Source organism: Pteropus alecto, unplaced genomic scaffold (assembly GCF_000325575.1).
Source record: "Pteropus alecto unplaced genomic scaffold, ASM32557v1 scaffold102, whole genome shotgun sequence".
Taxonomy (NCBI): domain Eukaryota; kingdom Metazoa; phylum Chordata; class Mammalia; order Chiroptera; family Pteropodidae; genus Pteropus; species Pteropus alecto.
The window spans coordinates 785,560-799,062 of record NW_006432224.1 but is presented as its reverse complement, the minus strand read 5'-3'; the positions used below and the strand labels follow the sequence as shown (position 1 = coordinate 799,062).

At 52.0% G+C, this 13,503-nt stretch overlaps 1 protein-coding gene across 1 annotated transcript in view; it reads right to left on the bottom strand.

Annotated features, from left to right (window-relative positions):
• UBE3A (ubiquitin protein ligase E3A) overlaps window positions 1-9,223 on the bottom strand; it is a 56,127-nt gene extending 46,904 nt beyond the window's left edge. Inside the window, exon 1 of the mRNA XM_006907081.3 lies at window positions 8,531-9,223. The gene's annotated coding sequence lies outside the window, so the exon portion shown is untranslated. The remainder of the gene's footprint in view (window positions 1-8,530) is intronic.
• Window positions 9,224-13,503: the final 4,280 nt, after the last annotated feature.

The window sequence follows — 13,503 nt, the reverse complement described above, 5'->3', positions numbered from 1 at the left end:
CCTTCTCCTTCTCCAGACGCACCCCAGTACAGCCCAAAGGGGTTGAGCGGAGCCCAAGCCACTCGGCTGGCAGCTCTCAAAGCTAAATCCGGTCATGATGTCCAGCGTCCAACACAAAATCACTAAACGTGCAAACGAACAGGAGAACGTGACCCCGAGCAACAGGGACCAGGCGCCCGAGGCGAGCGGAGGGCTTTCTGAACTCCACGCACGTGCCCGACGATGCGGAGGGCTGCGTGGAGGAGGCAGAGCCCGCGGAGACGCATCCGCCGGAGCTTCCAGAAATGCACCTGAACCGCGTGAGAGGGCCTGGCACTGCGGGAGGACAGGGCGGCCGGTGCCGGGGAGAAGTAACGGCCGACACGCCGCTGAAAGCGAGCTCGCAGGTTCGAGCGAACGAAGCAAAACGAAACTCTGCAAACCCGTGTCGGGCGATCACACGGCCGACCAGCGCTGCAGAGGAAATTCTACCCGTACGTAAAAAAGGGCTCGAGAAAAAAGACTTTAAATGCACAGAAAGAAGGGTGCGTGTAACCGCAGACTTCGCCTCGGCAATGAGGGCAGAAACACGCCAACCTAGAACCACCTGTCAGGCGAGAACGGCCTTGGGACCGGGGAGGGCGCCCACCTCAGCCCTTGAGAGCGGCCGCACCGGAGATGCCAGCCCCGCGCGCCGACCGGGCCACGGGCCGCCGGCCACCGGAACGCGTGTGGCTACTGGTGGTAGGTGGGGCCAAGCACAGCGCGAGCTGCCTGGGGAAAGGACCCAGCGATGCGCTGTGACCGTCCTGCTAAGTGACGGGCGTGGTCCTGGGCGTCAGCAGCCACAGAGGGACCCCGCCCCGGTCATGGTCACGGCCACGGCAGCTCCACGAGTAACAGCTGGAGCGGGTGCGGCCCAGGCGTCCCCTGACAAAGGTGCAAGGTGCGCACACAGGCGTGAACACGGGCGGACCCCACACACGTGCTGGGTGCTGTGCCAGAGCAGCTAAACTGGGACAGGAGACCAGAGCGAGGGGGGACTGAGGTCGTGGCGGCAGGAAGTGACCAGGCAGGTCTGGGTCGCAAAGCTGTGTGCACCCGTCGAAACGCGCGGAGCGGTACACGTGGCAGGTGTCTTCCAGAGACGGCCACCGCACACGATCCACCCCACGCGCCCTCCTCCACGGCTCCGTCGCCACTGCCCAGCAGGGCTGGGGGCAGGCCCTTCCCCTCGAAGCTGAGCGCTGTGACCCCTGATGCCACGTCACGGAGCACCACACACTCGGCCCCGCTCTCCTGAACTCAGCCACGGCCACCAGGCAGCAAAGAAGCCAGGCACCGGGCAGGAGAGCCAGCCACCGCACGCGCAGGTGTCACGTGAGCGCTCTGGACAGCAGCTCCAGCCGCCAGCCAGCATCGCCCCCCAGACGGTGGGCCGGCTCCGAGTGCCACGCTGCCACAGTGCTCCACGTGTGCACGACGCCAAGACGTGACGTCCTCGCCCTGTCTGCCCACACTACAGGGTCACGAGCAAAGCACATGACCGCTGACGCTTAAGGCACCGAGTTTCGGATGATTTGTTACACAGTAACAGGTAACTGAACTACACAGTTAAGACAATGACACTAAATGAAGTTCTAGTTGACAACATACACGCTGAAGTCAAAGGCGAGGTATGTTAACACCTGCAACTCTCTGACAAGCGTCAAGTCTAAGACAAGAGACGAACAGATACGAAACAAACACACAGAACGTTAACTGTGGAAGTGCGTTCTGCACTTCGCAACTGTGTACGTTTGAAACTCCTCCTGATGAGGTGCTGAAGAGCGGAGCGCAGGCCGTTTCATACAGTCACCTGGGCACGTGACGGAGGCACAGATTCAACGCAGTAACTAAAAAGAATTACTCGACGCCATCCCCTCAGCTGCTCGGGCCGAAACCTCAGGCATCTGTCACGCCTCCGTTCACGTCACACTCACATCAGATCCACCTCCAGACCCTCTGGGCTGCAGTTTCAACGTATGTCAACACTCCGACCACTTCTCGTCAACCGCACCGACATCGGCGTGTCCAACCCACCGTCGCCACCTGTCACGGGTGTCGCTGGGACAGCCCCGTCCCCAGCCGGCCTCCTGATTCTGCCCCTGCCCCCTTCAGTCCACGCCCGACGTGGCGGCCACACGATCGCGCGGGAACGTCACGTCAGACCTCTCCGCTCCTCTCATGCGACTCAAAGGCGACACGAACCCCCTGTGACCGAAGATCTGTACGCTACACTCTCTCCGGCTCGACGGCCTGCCATTTACTTTCTAAAGCCACACGGGCCACCCGGCCGCTCCTCAGACACGCCGGCGCCCTCCCACGTTGGGGGTCCACGTCTACTCCACCCTCTGCCCGACACACACGGGGCAGTGCCCACCCGCCACTTCTCCACGCGACGTACGACATACTCTACGTGGGGTGTCGTGTGTTCGCGGTGAGGTTTCCTCTGGCCACCCCCAAATCTGCGCTCATCCCCTCCACCCGCGAACACACGACACCCCACTTCCCTTACTTTTCTCCGTAAAAGTGCTACGTGACGTACGACACACTTTACGTGACTTGTCTACGATCTCTCCTTACTCAACGTAAGTCCTTGAGAACAGGAGTTTGGGTGGGCTCTGCACACTGCCATCTGCCCTGCGTCTAGGAGAGTGCCTACGACACAGCACGTGCTGTGCTGACACAGGGGCAGGTGACACGCAGCCAATCACACGGAAAGGTCTCTAACCGAACACTGAGACAAAACGAGTGGTCCGGGGTACAAGCCCGATGCCAAACTCTACGCGCAATCGACGAGCAGTCTGAGAAGGAATTAAAAAACAACCCAATCCGCGATAACATCAAAAAGAATAAAAGTCTCAGAATGCCTTTAACAAAATATACTGCAAACAAAAGAAGTGTAAGATGTGTACAGTGGAAACTAGAAAACAAAATTTAAAGCCAAATAAATGAAAAGACAATGCCATATTCATGGAGCGAGAGCTGTGAAATTCAGGTAGCAACACTCCTCAGACAGACCGACCCATTCGACACACACCCTACGCAACGCCCGGCTGCCGTCTGCACAACCTGACGAGCTCACCTGAGAATGCACAGAAATTCAAGAAACCGCACCTAGCCAAAACGGTCTTGAAAAACAAGAGCGAAGTTTGCTTATTCCCGTTTCCCAATTTCAGACCTTGCTACACATCCACGGTCATCAGGAGGGACAGACAGACAGATCGACGGAAAAGAACTGGGAGTCCAGAAACCAACTCTCACATCTGCGGTCGATCGATTTTCAACGAGGGGACCAAGCGATGCGGCGAGAAAGAAGAGTCTGTCCGAGAGATGGTGCTGGCGCCGCTGGACATCCAGCCACAGGCAACGGCATCAGGCCGGACCCCACCGCACGCCGCACCGCACGCAGCATTAACTCGGACCAGGTGGCTGACCCATGTGAGAGCTAAAGCTGCGAAAGTCCTAGAAGAAAAGATATAAATCCTTATGACCCTGGACTAGGTGACGATTTCTTAGATAACACCACTAAATAAGGAAAATTGGGCTTCGCCAAAATTTAAAACTTGTGTACTTGAAAGCATACAATTCAGGAAATAGAAAAGATAACCTACAGAAAGGGGGAAAAATATCTGGAAATCATATTACGTGATAACAAACGTGTATCCAGAAAAATAACGAGCGCTTAAAATCCAACGATTAAAAAAAGACCCAATTAAAAAACAGCAAACGATCGGAATAGATCTCCAAAGAAGATGGCCGACGGGCACATGAAATGATGTTAATCCTCATCGGTCATTAAAAAAATGCAAATCAAAACCACAGAGACACCTTCCCACCCAGGGATGGTTCAAAGGCAAGGGACGGACAGAGTGTCCGGAAGGGAAGTCGAGAGGCCGGGACGGGCCGCGGACACGGGCTGCAACGGGGCCGCCACGCCAGCCAAGCGTCTGGCAGGTCCTCGCGACCTGAACGCAGACGCCCCGGCACCCAGCGGCCTGTCGCCGAGGTCCGCGACGCCCAAGAGGACAGGACGTCCCGTCCACACAGACGTTCACGGCGACATGATGAATAACGAAAAACCCGAAACCACCCAGCGACCAGCTGATGACCGAACCGTGTGTGCGGTGCAGTCGCCGGGAGGGGTGGCGAACTGTTCAACGCCGCGGCACGGATCGACCGGGGAGGAAACACTATGCTGAGTAACAGGCACCAAACGCGGAGACACAGGTTGTGTGACTCCATTCACACGAAACGCCGCAACGGGCGAGCCCGGAGGCGGCAGGCCAGTGGCTCGCCGGGGCAGGGACGGCGTCTCACAGGCACGGGGCTTCTCCCTGGGAGGATGACACGTTTGAAGGGGCTCGTGCTGACGGCCACACAGCTAAGTGCACTGCAACCCATCGAACCGCCTTAAAAGGCTTCGTTATGGCATGTGAGCTACACCCCAATAAAGCTGGAATTGCGAAAAAGTATACTGAATGACTTTTTGAACCCCCCGTCCCCAGAAAAGAAAAAAGCTCCACTATACAGATAAATGTGTTTGGTGTTTGCCGGGTGTTTTTATGTTTTTCTACACTTATTTGAACAACTGTTAGATTCTAGAATCGAATAAAGAAAGAAAATGTAAAACTATATTTTAAACTTAAAAATATACATTTATTTGTTTTCTGAATTTCCTCGCTTTTGAAAATAATTCTATTATTTGATGGGTGGAGGGGGCAGCTAACCACAAAGCACGAGGCTCTGGAAATAAGAGACGGTCAGAACCCCTGGTGGACGGTTACGGGGCCACCCTCCGCGGAAGCAGAAACTGAGGCCGCGCTGGGGAGTCTGGGCCGTGCGGTCACTTACACGGGCGCAGAACTCTGGGGTCGCAGTCACGGTGCCCTGGAGGAGACGTGGTCGCTCCCCACAGTGGCCCTCCCCTCCGCGGCCCCTCCATCTGGGTTCCGTGCCCACCTGAATAGCTACGGAAGGTATGCTAGTGACCTATCAATACTAAAATGGCATCTTTCCCCCAATATGATACGACACACTTACTTAAGTGTTTTGTGTGACTTACTAGCAGTGAGTGAATCTCGCTGAATGCTGATCTCAAACGTCATCTATGGAAATCCATTAGAAAGTCACACTACCAGAATTCTCTCAACTTCCTGGCTTTAATGATAAATCATTCTGGTTAACAATTCTACGATCTGAAAACAGAAGCAAATGTGCCATATAGTCCCGATAGTTTATTGTGAAATTTTCCTCATTCATCCAGCACTCGCTAATACAACCGCACGTGAAAAAGGACTTAGGTTTCAGATTCTCACAGAATCTTCGATTCAGGAGTTAAGAAATTATTTAATTTCAGTTAAGAGAAGTCCTTAGGAAAAGCAGAAGCCGATGACAGGTGAACACAAGGACACCCTGAAAGCAGTGAGCACAAGGAGGCCCCAAAGGCAGGCTCCCCTGGCTAATAGGTGGGCTGAGCCCTAAAGAACGGGTAAAAGTATTGACTGTATTCCAGGCCGAATGAAATGCAGCGGCAAAGGGTTTGCACGAAAAGAGTTCGCAACACTGGAAAATGGCCGGTCCTGTCAGATGACTCTGCCGAGGCCAGATTTGTATTTTTAAAAGATCGCTTAAAAAGACAGAATTATTATTTGTTCACAATATTCCAAAAGAAGAAAAACAAAACCAACAAACTTAGGACTGATGGAGTTCACCCAAGTCGATGGCTAAAAGAATCATTACCAGCAAATGATCGAATGTCACGGGAGAAAAAGATGTGATTTACAACGCAAACAAAAATGATCAAGCGCCTAGGAATAAATTTAATAAAACGTGTAAAAAGTGTGTATGAAGAAACTGCAAAAGAGAATCAAAATAAACCATGTCAATTTTCAAGTTAATTTTTATTTTCAATAAGTTCTAATCACTGTCCTCAAAGGAACTTGATAAGTTGGTTTTATTATAGAAGAGGAAAAGTCTAAAAGCCAAGCCAGTGCTGAAAAATTGGGGGGTGGGGGGGACGTCTGACGCCCAGACATTAAACTTTAGCTGGAATAAAACAATGTAGTAATGGCGTTTTTAAAAAAAAATTAAACGAAAAAGAATAACCTAAAATAAAACCTAAGTCTATGGCAGATGAGACAGGTGACATTAAAAGACTAACGGGGAAATAATTCAATACTTAATGTAAAAAATTGATTCTTGATTCCCTTTCAATGAACGCATACGCAAAAAAACAAATCACAAAAACCTCTCAAATACTAGCAGACAAGAGAAAAAGGGGATTTCTGAAACAAAAAGCCCAAATTGCAAAAAAAAAAAAAAAAAGAGAGAGAGAGAGACTCATGATTTTGGCATCAGAAACTGAGATTCTCTATCCCAAAAGAGAATACCCAAATGAGCAATGAGCAGAATTTTATATTTTACTCTTATTCTGATCCATTTGCTGGCCGCTTATAAAACTAGGAAGATGAATGAGATGCTCTCCAAGGTCCTTCGCAACGTAAATGTTGTATGATAGTGTCTCTCCTCGTTTTCAAAATAAATCTCTAATTTCCGAAACGGTTAAAACATACAGAAAATAAAATTCATATCCATTCGTCTGCATCCAGAATAATCAAGGAAATGCAAATTAAAATGAGATGTCATTTCACGTCCATCAAATTAGCAAAAATTTTTTCCATCGGACGACCCCAAGTATGGGCTGGGATGCCGGGGAAATGGGCTAAGATGCCTGTTACTGTTGATGAAGCACAGACTTGAAGTACCATTTTAGAGAAGCATCTAGCAACGTCTAGTAAAGTTAGGGATATTCACAGTCTGTTCCCCAGCAATTCCACATCTGTGACTCTTCCCAAAGAAACACCGGCACACAGAAACGTATAAATGTGGTCGCTGCAGTGTCACTTATAATGGCAGAGAGGGGACCATCGGAGGAACACGCACGGCGTACACACCCCGAGCAGCAGGGCAGCACACAGCAGTGAATCTGAACGAGCCGGAGCCGCGGGCACCCAGAGACCCGTGTCAGAAAACAGGCTTAAAAAAAAGCAAGCGGCTGATGAAAGACACGTGCAACACCATTCGGTAACAATGTTAACACAACCCTGCGCCACACCCACACATCTTCTGGATACTTCCACGTGTACGCACAGTAAAAGGACAAACGTGGATACGCAGCATACTCGAGTCTCAGGCCGATTTCATGGTTTAATTATTTCCTAACTAAAATACACGCGTCATCGTAAAAAGCGAAAACGAGCGTCTATTTCCCGAGCGGAAGAATGCCCTGGAGGTCATCTAATCCAGCCCCTGCTTTACAGAGGGACTAAGGACGCCTCCACAGGGCAAGGTCGACACACGCCGGGCAGTCAGTCCTGCTCACTTGAGAACCTCGACAGGCTGCAGAAATCGGCCGACACGAGGACGGAGCAGGACGCCCCGCCCGGGAATGACAGGTGCAGCTCAGCACAGGCCCGGGCGACCGGGCCAGGCTCCAGCGGGCCGTCGGTCCCCGGCCCAGCTAGCCCTGGGCCTGTCTCTACCTGGGACCGCCTCACGTTCTCAGGCCTCCAGGCCTGTGCCTGACCAAACTGGGCTCATCGGCCCACAGCAGCCCTCTAAACCGGTCCCCGCGTCCCCACGAACACAGGCCAACGAGGGACAATCGGACAGACAGCCAATGTGTTCCTGCTCTCACGGGATCTTCGGTCCAGGAGAAAAGGAATGGCTAACTGCGGCTGAGGAAAGTGACCCATCTACTCCCCAGTCGCGGCCCATCTATTTTTAGGTCCGCCCCTCCCTCCCCTCCGGCCCGAAAGACAGAAGAAGAATTTCAGGGGAGGGACTGGACTGCCTCCCCACTGACCGAAAAGAGACCATCGGATTCCACTTTTTCATTTTGAAGATAATCTGAAATGTAGCACCCTGAGCAAGAATTAAATTTAAAGAAATATATATGATCTGAAATGCAGAAAAGTAGTTTTCTATGCATAGAAGACGACAAAGCTAGCTCTGTTGTGCTAACAAGTGGCAGTTACGAGTTCATTCCAACTTTTAAGAAGCACCCCCCTGCCGCCCCGCCGAGCACGAGGCGCCCCTAACCCCTGAGGAACCTCCCGCGCGGCACCCACCAGCGTGTCTGTCTCTCCTCTTTGGACACATTCAGTGTGGGCCCCGGGCGACCTACGACCAACACGGCTCCTTCCCACAGGGCGGGGCTGGAGGCCGGGTGCTGGCAGAGGTGGCCGCGGTGGCTCCCGAGCCGCCCTGTGTCTGGGGCCCCACGGGGCAGAGGGGCCAGGGGGCTCTTGGGGTCTCCTGTGAAAGGGCGCTAGTTCACGAGGGTCCACGGGAGTGAGTCCTGGGGGCTCTGCCCTCCCCGCCTCCCCACACCCTCACCTCGGGGGCAGGCCCTCAACCTGTGAATTCAGGGGGGACACAAACATTGTCTATAGCAAAGTTACACACACAGCAAAACGTGGAAAAAGTTAAATGTGAAGCAACTTACGTAACTAGGGAAACTTCTCGTTTCTTAGAAGCTCTAAACGGTTATCTTAAACATCAGTTTCTATCACCAACAGGCTGTCAGCTCACTTCAGAAAGCTGGAAAAACGTTACCCGATTAATCTTTGTGTGAAACACGATGTATAAATTAGCGTACACGTCACACATAACAGGTGCTCAAAAGACAGGTATTTTTTGAAATTCCCTAGGCAAAACCTTTAAATTTTTGTCACAGGTAAACATTTACTGCCCTTGTTCATGGGGCTGCGAGGTTATCGGCGTTGGCGCGTACGCGGATACAGGAGGACTCCTGAGAAAAAAGCCGTGAGACGATTAATAAGCTGGAAAATAACCCGCGTCTCTCCCTGCGATCCGTTAGTTTATACGGAAAACTCTGCTGGGCGTTTCGTCCTTCCCCTCCAAAGAATCGGGGCCCGTCTGTCAGCAGCAGGGGCCGCCCCCAGTGGCAGCTGCAGTGCTAGAGGTGTCATCTGGGAAGAGCATGTAGAGCGTCAGTTGCAGGGAGGGAGCAGAGCGCGAGGCAGCGAGGGGACGCGTCCCCGTGAGCGGCAGGCGTGCGGCGACCTGGCGTCACAAAGAACACGGACACAGACAGGTGAGGCTGGCGCCAGGGTCCGGGGCGCAGCACTCGCAGGGAGGAGGCTGGGGAGGCCGGGTCCACCAGCAGCCGGTCGCAGATGAGCGCCCGACGCGCACGCACAGGGCGGCAGAGCCGCCGAGAGGCAGGGGCGCGCGGACGTCGCCCTGGCAGCACCCCGCCCGGCGCCAGCTGCGGCCTCCGCGTGCAGCACTGTCTCCCGTGGGCCGCGCACAGCCCGTGTCACCGGAGAGGCGTGCGACGCGCACATGTGAGTTAAAGGACAGCCACAGGCCTGCCAGGCGGGGCAGGGGCACGTCCGAGCTTCGTGTCTGCAGCGGACCGGGACGTGTGCTTCACTGACCTTGACTGGTCCGGGAGGGGACAGAAGATGGCCTTCTGGGACACACGGAGCTGCTCAGGGCCACCGACCGCGTCCGACTCCACTCTGACCAGCCAAGAGTTCCACTTAAGGAGGGGTCACCCCACCTGCCCCCCACGCGCTCCCCCGGGCTTTCGTGTGCGGCACGGGCCCGACTTTGATCACGGCTCACGTGGGATTCTCCTCTGCAACCTACGCCTTCGTCTCCGAGGCCCCAGCAGGTTTCCCGCAGGGAGCCGCCGACCTGATCTTATCTCGCAGACTCCGCATCTCCAAAACCTCTCTCAGGTCAACCTCGTGACTCACGTGCCATTTATCAAGTTAACAGGGGAGGTCAAAAGTCAAGCGAGTCACAGAAGGGATCTGGCTTGGGGTTAATAATACTGAACAATGCGTCAGGAGCTACTAAGGTCTACTGTGTGTCTCAAATGTCGTTACCAGATTTAAAGTCAATCCACACCAACTATCTCTCAAAACACTTTTCTACGAAGAGGTTAAGAACGTTCGTGGAGAAAGCACGAAAGGAGGCCAAGGTTCCGATCACCTGTCTACCGCGGACCGACTGGTTTTCTCGGGTAAGTCACTCAGTCGGGATCGGGCCATCTTTCCGAGAACGATCGCATTTGGAAAAGAACCCTCTGAAACAGACAAAGCCAGGAACACCTCGGCGACAGAAAGACGAGCACAGAGGCTCAGAAAGCTCGGGGCCCTGCTCACGACCCCCTGGGAGCCGGAGAGGGAGGTGGACACCAACGCCAGCGCCTGCCCCTGCGCCCTGGTGGGTCTCGGTGGCTTCTGTCCACTGAGCTGTCGAGACTCTGAGGCACTTCGAATTTTGTGCACCATCTCAGGGAGTTCCCAGTCACAGGGCTTAGGATCAAACAGTAATAACTGCCAGCTAAAGCTCACGAGCAAACAGCGGTATTCTAGAAAAAAGGCCCAGCTTTACTTCATGCTCAGATAGGCCGCATCCTCAGAAGCGTCTCGTCTCGACCTATCCGTAACGGTACCTACACGTTAAAGACAACTTAGGGCAAAGCACCATAGGTGAAATTTCTGAGATTAAATGAAAACGAAAGCTGGCAAAAAAAAAACTTATTATGTGTTTATTAGCGGGTCACTTCATTTAAAAATCGTATTGCGAACAGCTCCGGTTTTGGACGCAGGCTGTAAGTGAGGCAGATGACAGTTTCTACTTACTGTCGTTCTACTTTATTTGTTAGAAGAGGCCTATGTCCCGCACTAACTGTCACGGTCGGAAAAGGCCCACCGAGGACCCCGTGAGGGTGCCTGCCAGCAACGGTACACGGAGCAGTTTCCACCTGCAAACACAAAGTGACACCCACGCCCCTGCTGCTGCGGTGTGCGGGGTCCTAACTAGAGCCCAGAGACGCAGACTGGCTCTGCCCCCCGATTCACTAAGAAATACACCCCAGAGCTTTGCACTTCAACTCCCACGCGTGTGCAAGGGATGGGGTCACCGACCTCCAGGGCAGGCCCGCTCGGGTTTAAAACGTCCGTGAGTCCACAGCCAGAAGACGGAGGGGGAATCGCGTTGGAAAAATATCGGGGTACTTGCAGGCGACTATCCAATTTATTTTTAACTTCACACACATGCAAACACGCACACGCACACGCACCATGTGCCACACACTGGGTGATATGAAGTGTCTGGCACGTGCCAGACGGGTGTATAAGGAAGGGTTACGACAACACTCCATGGGGCAGGGGTGGCGGGCAGGGCTGTGTCCTCGCAGCCGCCCTAGGCCTGGAAGGGCACAGGGCAGTGAGGCTCCCCTAGGTGACAAAGCTTCCCAGAAAACGGAGTTATGCGGGGAAGGCCCCTAGGCTCTGACAGTCCAAAGGGCAGAGGCAGGATTCTCCCCTCTGCGGCCCCACGCCTAGCTCAGCTCACCGTGGTGACCACAGCAGGCACCCAGCACGTGCTGTCCGACCACTTCCTGATGTGCTGGTCACCAGTTCGGCCACACTCCAGTAACACTCTCTCGGCAACGCTCGCCCTTAGAGAATAGGCGTTTTCAGCTGGGGAGAAAAAAATAACCTAAGGACAACGTGCCAGCAGCCGCTGTGTGTGAGGTTCTTCGCGCTCCCAGAAAGCTGGGTAGGACGACTTAGTGTCAACGGCGACATTGACTAAGTGCCCGCATGGACTCTGAGCCTTGTGGCTCTGAACTGGTTTCACTGTCCCATTTTGCAGATGGCACAACCACAGGTCACCAACATTAAATAACTTGTCAAGGGTCAGCGACTCGAGTGAGGCCAGAATTAAAAGCAGGATCTATCCTGAAGCTATTTCTGCTGTGCACGACAACACGTCTCTCATTCGAATGTCTTCTTGACATCTGCAGCGAGCACTATCAGAATCGGCCAAAAACTGTCCTGAATCATGACATGAGCGGCTAAGGCTTTATCCAAGTATTTTACTTGAAAAATCACTTGTGAAAATTTGCCTTCACTCATAAAAACCAGAAAACTAATTTTAATGGCTGCACGTATACCTGACGTTCCTACATTTCAACCTACACGAGGACAGGTCTAAACAAAAGTGCCACGTGACTGACGAACGTAACCGGTGATCATTTAAAAAAAAAACACTTGTAAATATCATTTCAAGTGCATGGGCTGAGAAACTTAGGTATGAGCCAGTTACGTATCATTCCACTGACGGCTTATTGAGAGAAACAGCAAATTATTTCAGGTTATTTTGAGGGAATAGAGGATTTTTTTTTTTTTTTTGATGAGGGGTCATTTAAAAATGACTTAGAGTTTAAGAAACACAACTGATTAAATATAACATTTCAAAGACCCGATAAACCTTGTCAAACGGACTGGACAGTGGGAATGTGTGGTCCTCACGCTTCAGACTAGAAAGGACCCCTACTTACGAAGTGACTTTTTAAGCCATTAAAAAAAGTACAGAATTTGGCATAAAATAAAAGCGCTCACAAAGCCCCTGAAATGGAACCAGCGTGGTTTAGTTTGTGTCGTGGGCATGAAGTGAACACCTCAGAAACCAGCGATGCCCAGAGGGAGCACACACACCACCCTACACACTGGGGCTTTCCCCGGCCTTCCAACTTTGTGAATGGAATCATCGTTTCTCGAATCTACTAATTCTGTTTTGTCACAATTGTTATCCTCACAGGGCTTCTGGTCACCCTTTGGGTTTACCAGCACCATCATTAGTTTTTATGTTCATTTCTTTAAAAATGTGATAAGTCGCTCTGATACACAAGCACGATTTACAATTCCAAAGTTACTTCTGCGATGCGCAGGACAAAACTTTCTTTACATCCTCCTAAACTCTCAACTCTTTTACCTGGTTTACAAAATAATCTCTTCGGTTAAGGGTCCTTACTAGTCACAGGTGTGGGGTAAACGCTTCTCTTCCAGTCTGTCCAATTCATTCAACAAGATTTATTGGGCACCTCCTGTGTCTTTGAAACCTAATTCTTTACAGCTGTACTTCCAAACTTCAGGTCATTTCCATTTCAAGCCCTCCCCCCCCATACAAAAAAAATTCTGGAATAACCTGCTGCCCCTCTCAATATTGCAGACAGTGCAATGACTCAAAATTATGGATCGTATTCATGTTTCTTCAAGACAGAGAGTGACTTTGGACTGTCAATATATACCACTAGTTTACATTTTCAACGGCACCCTAGCCACTTGGCAACTATAATCCCAAACAGATGTTTCCACTTTAGCATGCCCGTAGGTCATTTTTAAAAATCCATTGGCTAAATGATCTTTAGAGGATTCTAAGCTTTATCAAACAGCGTCTATATTAAAATTACTTTAAACAATTTTATGGACTGAAGCATCTGCACATTAAATTCTGACTTTACCAAGAAAAACCATACACCCCGACGAGAAAAGTCCTTTTCAACTGTAACGGGGGGGTGGGGGAGCCAATTGTCTGCAGGTTTGCACTGAACGGGGGCCTCCGGCAAACCCCTGGGCGATCTGTGAACAC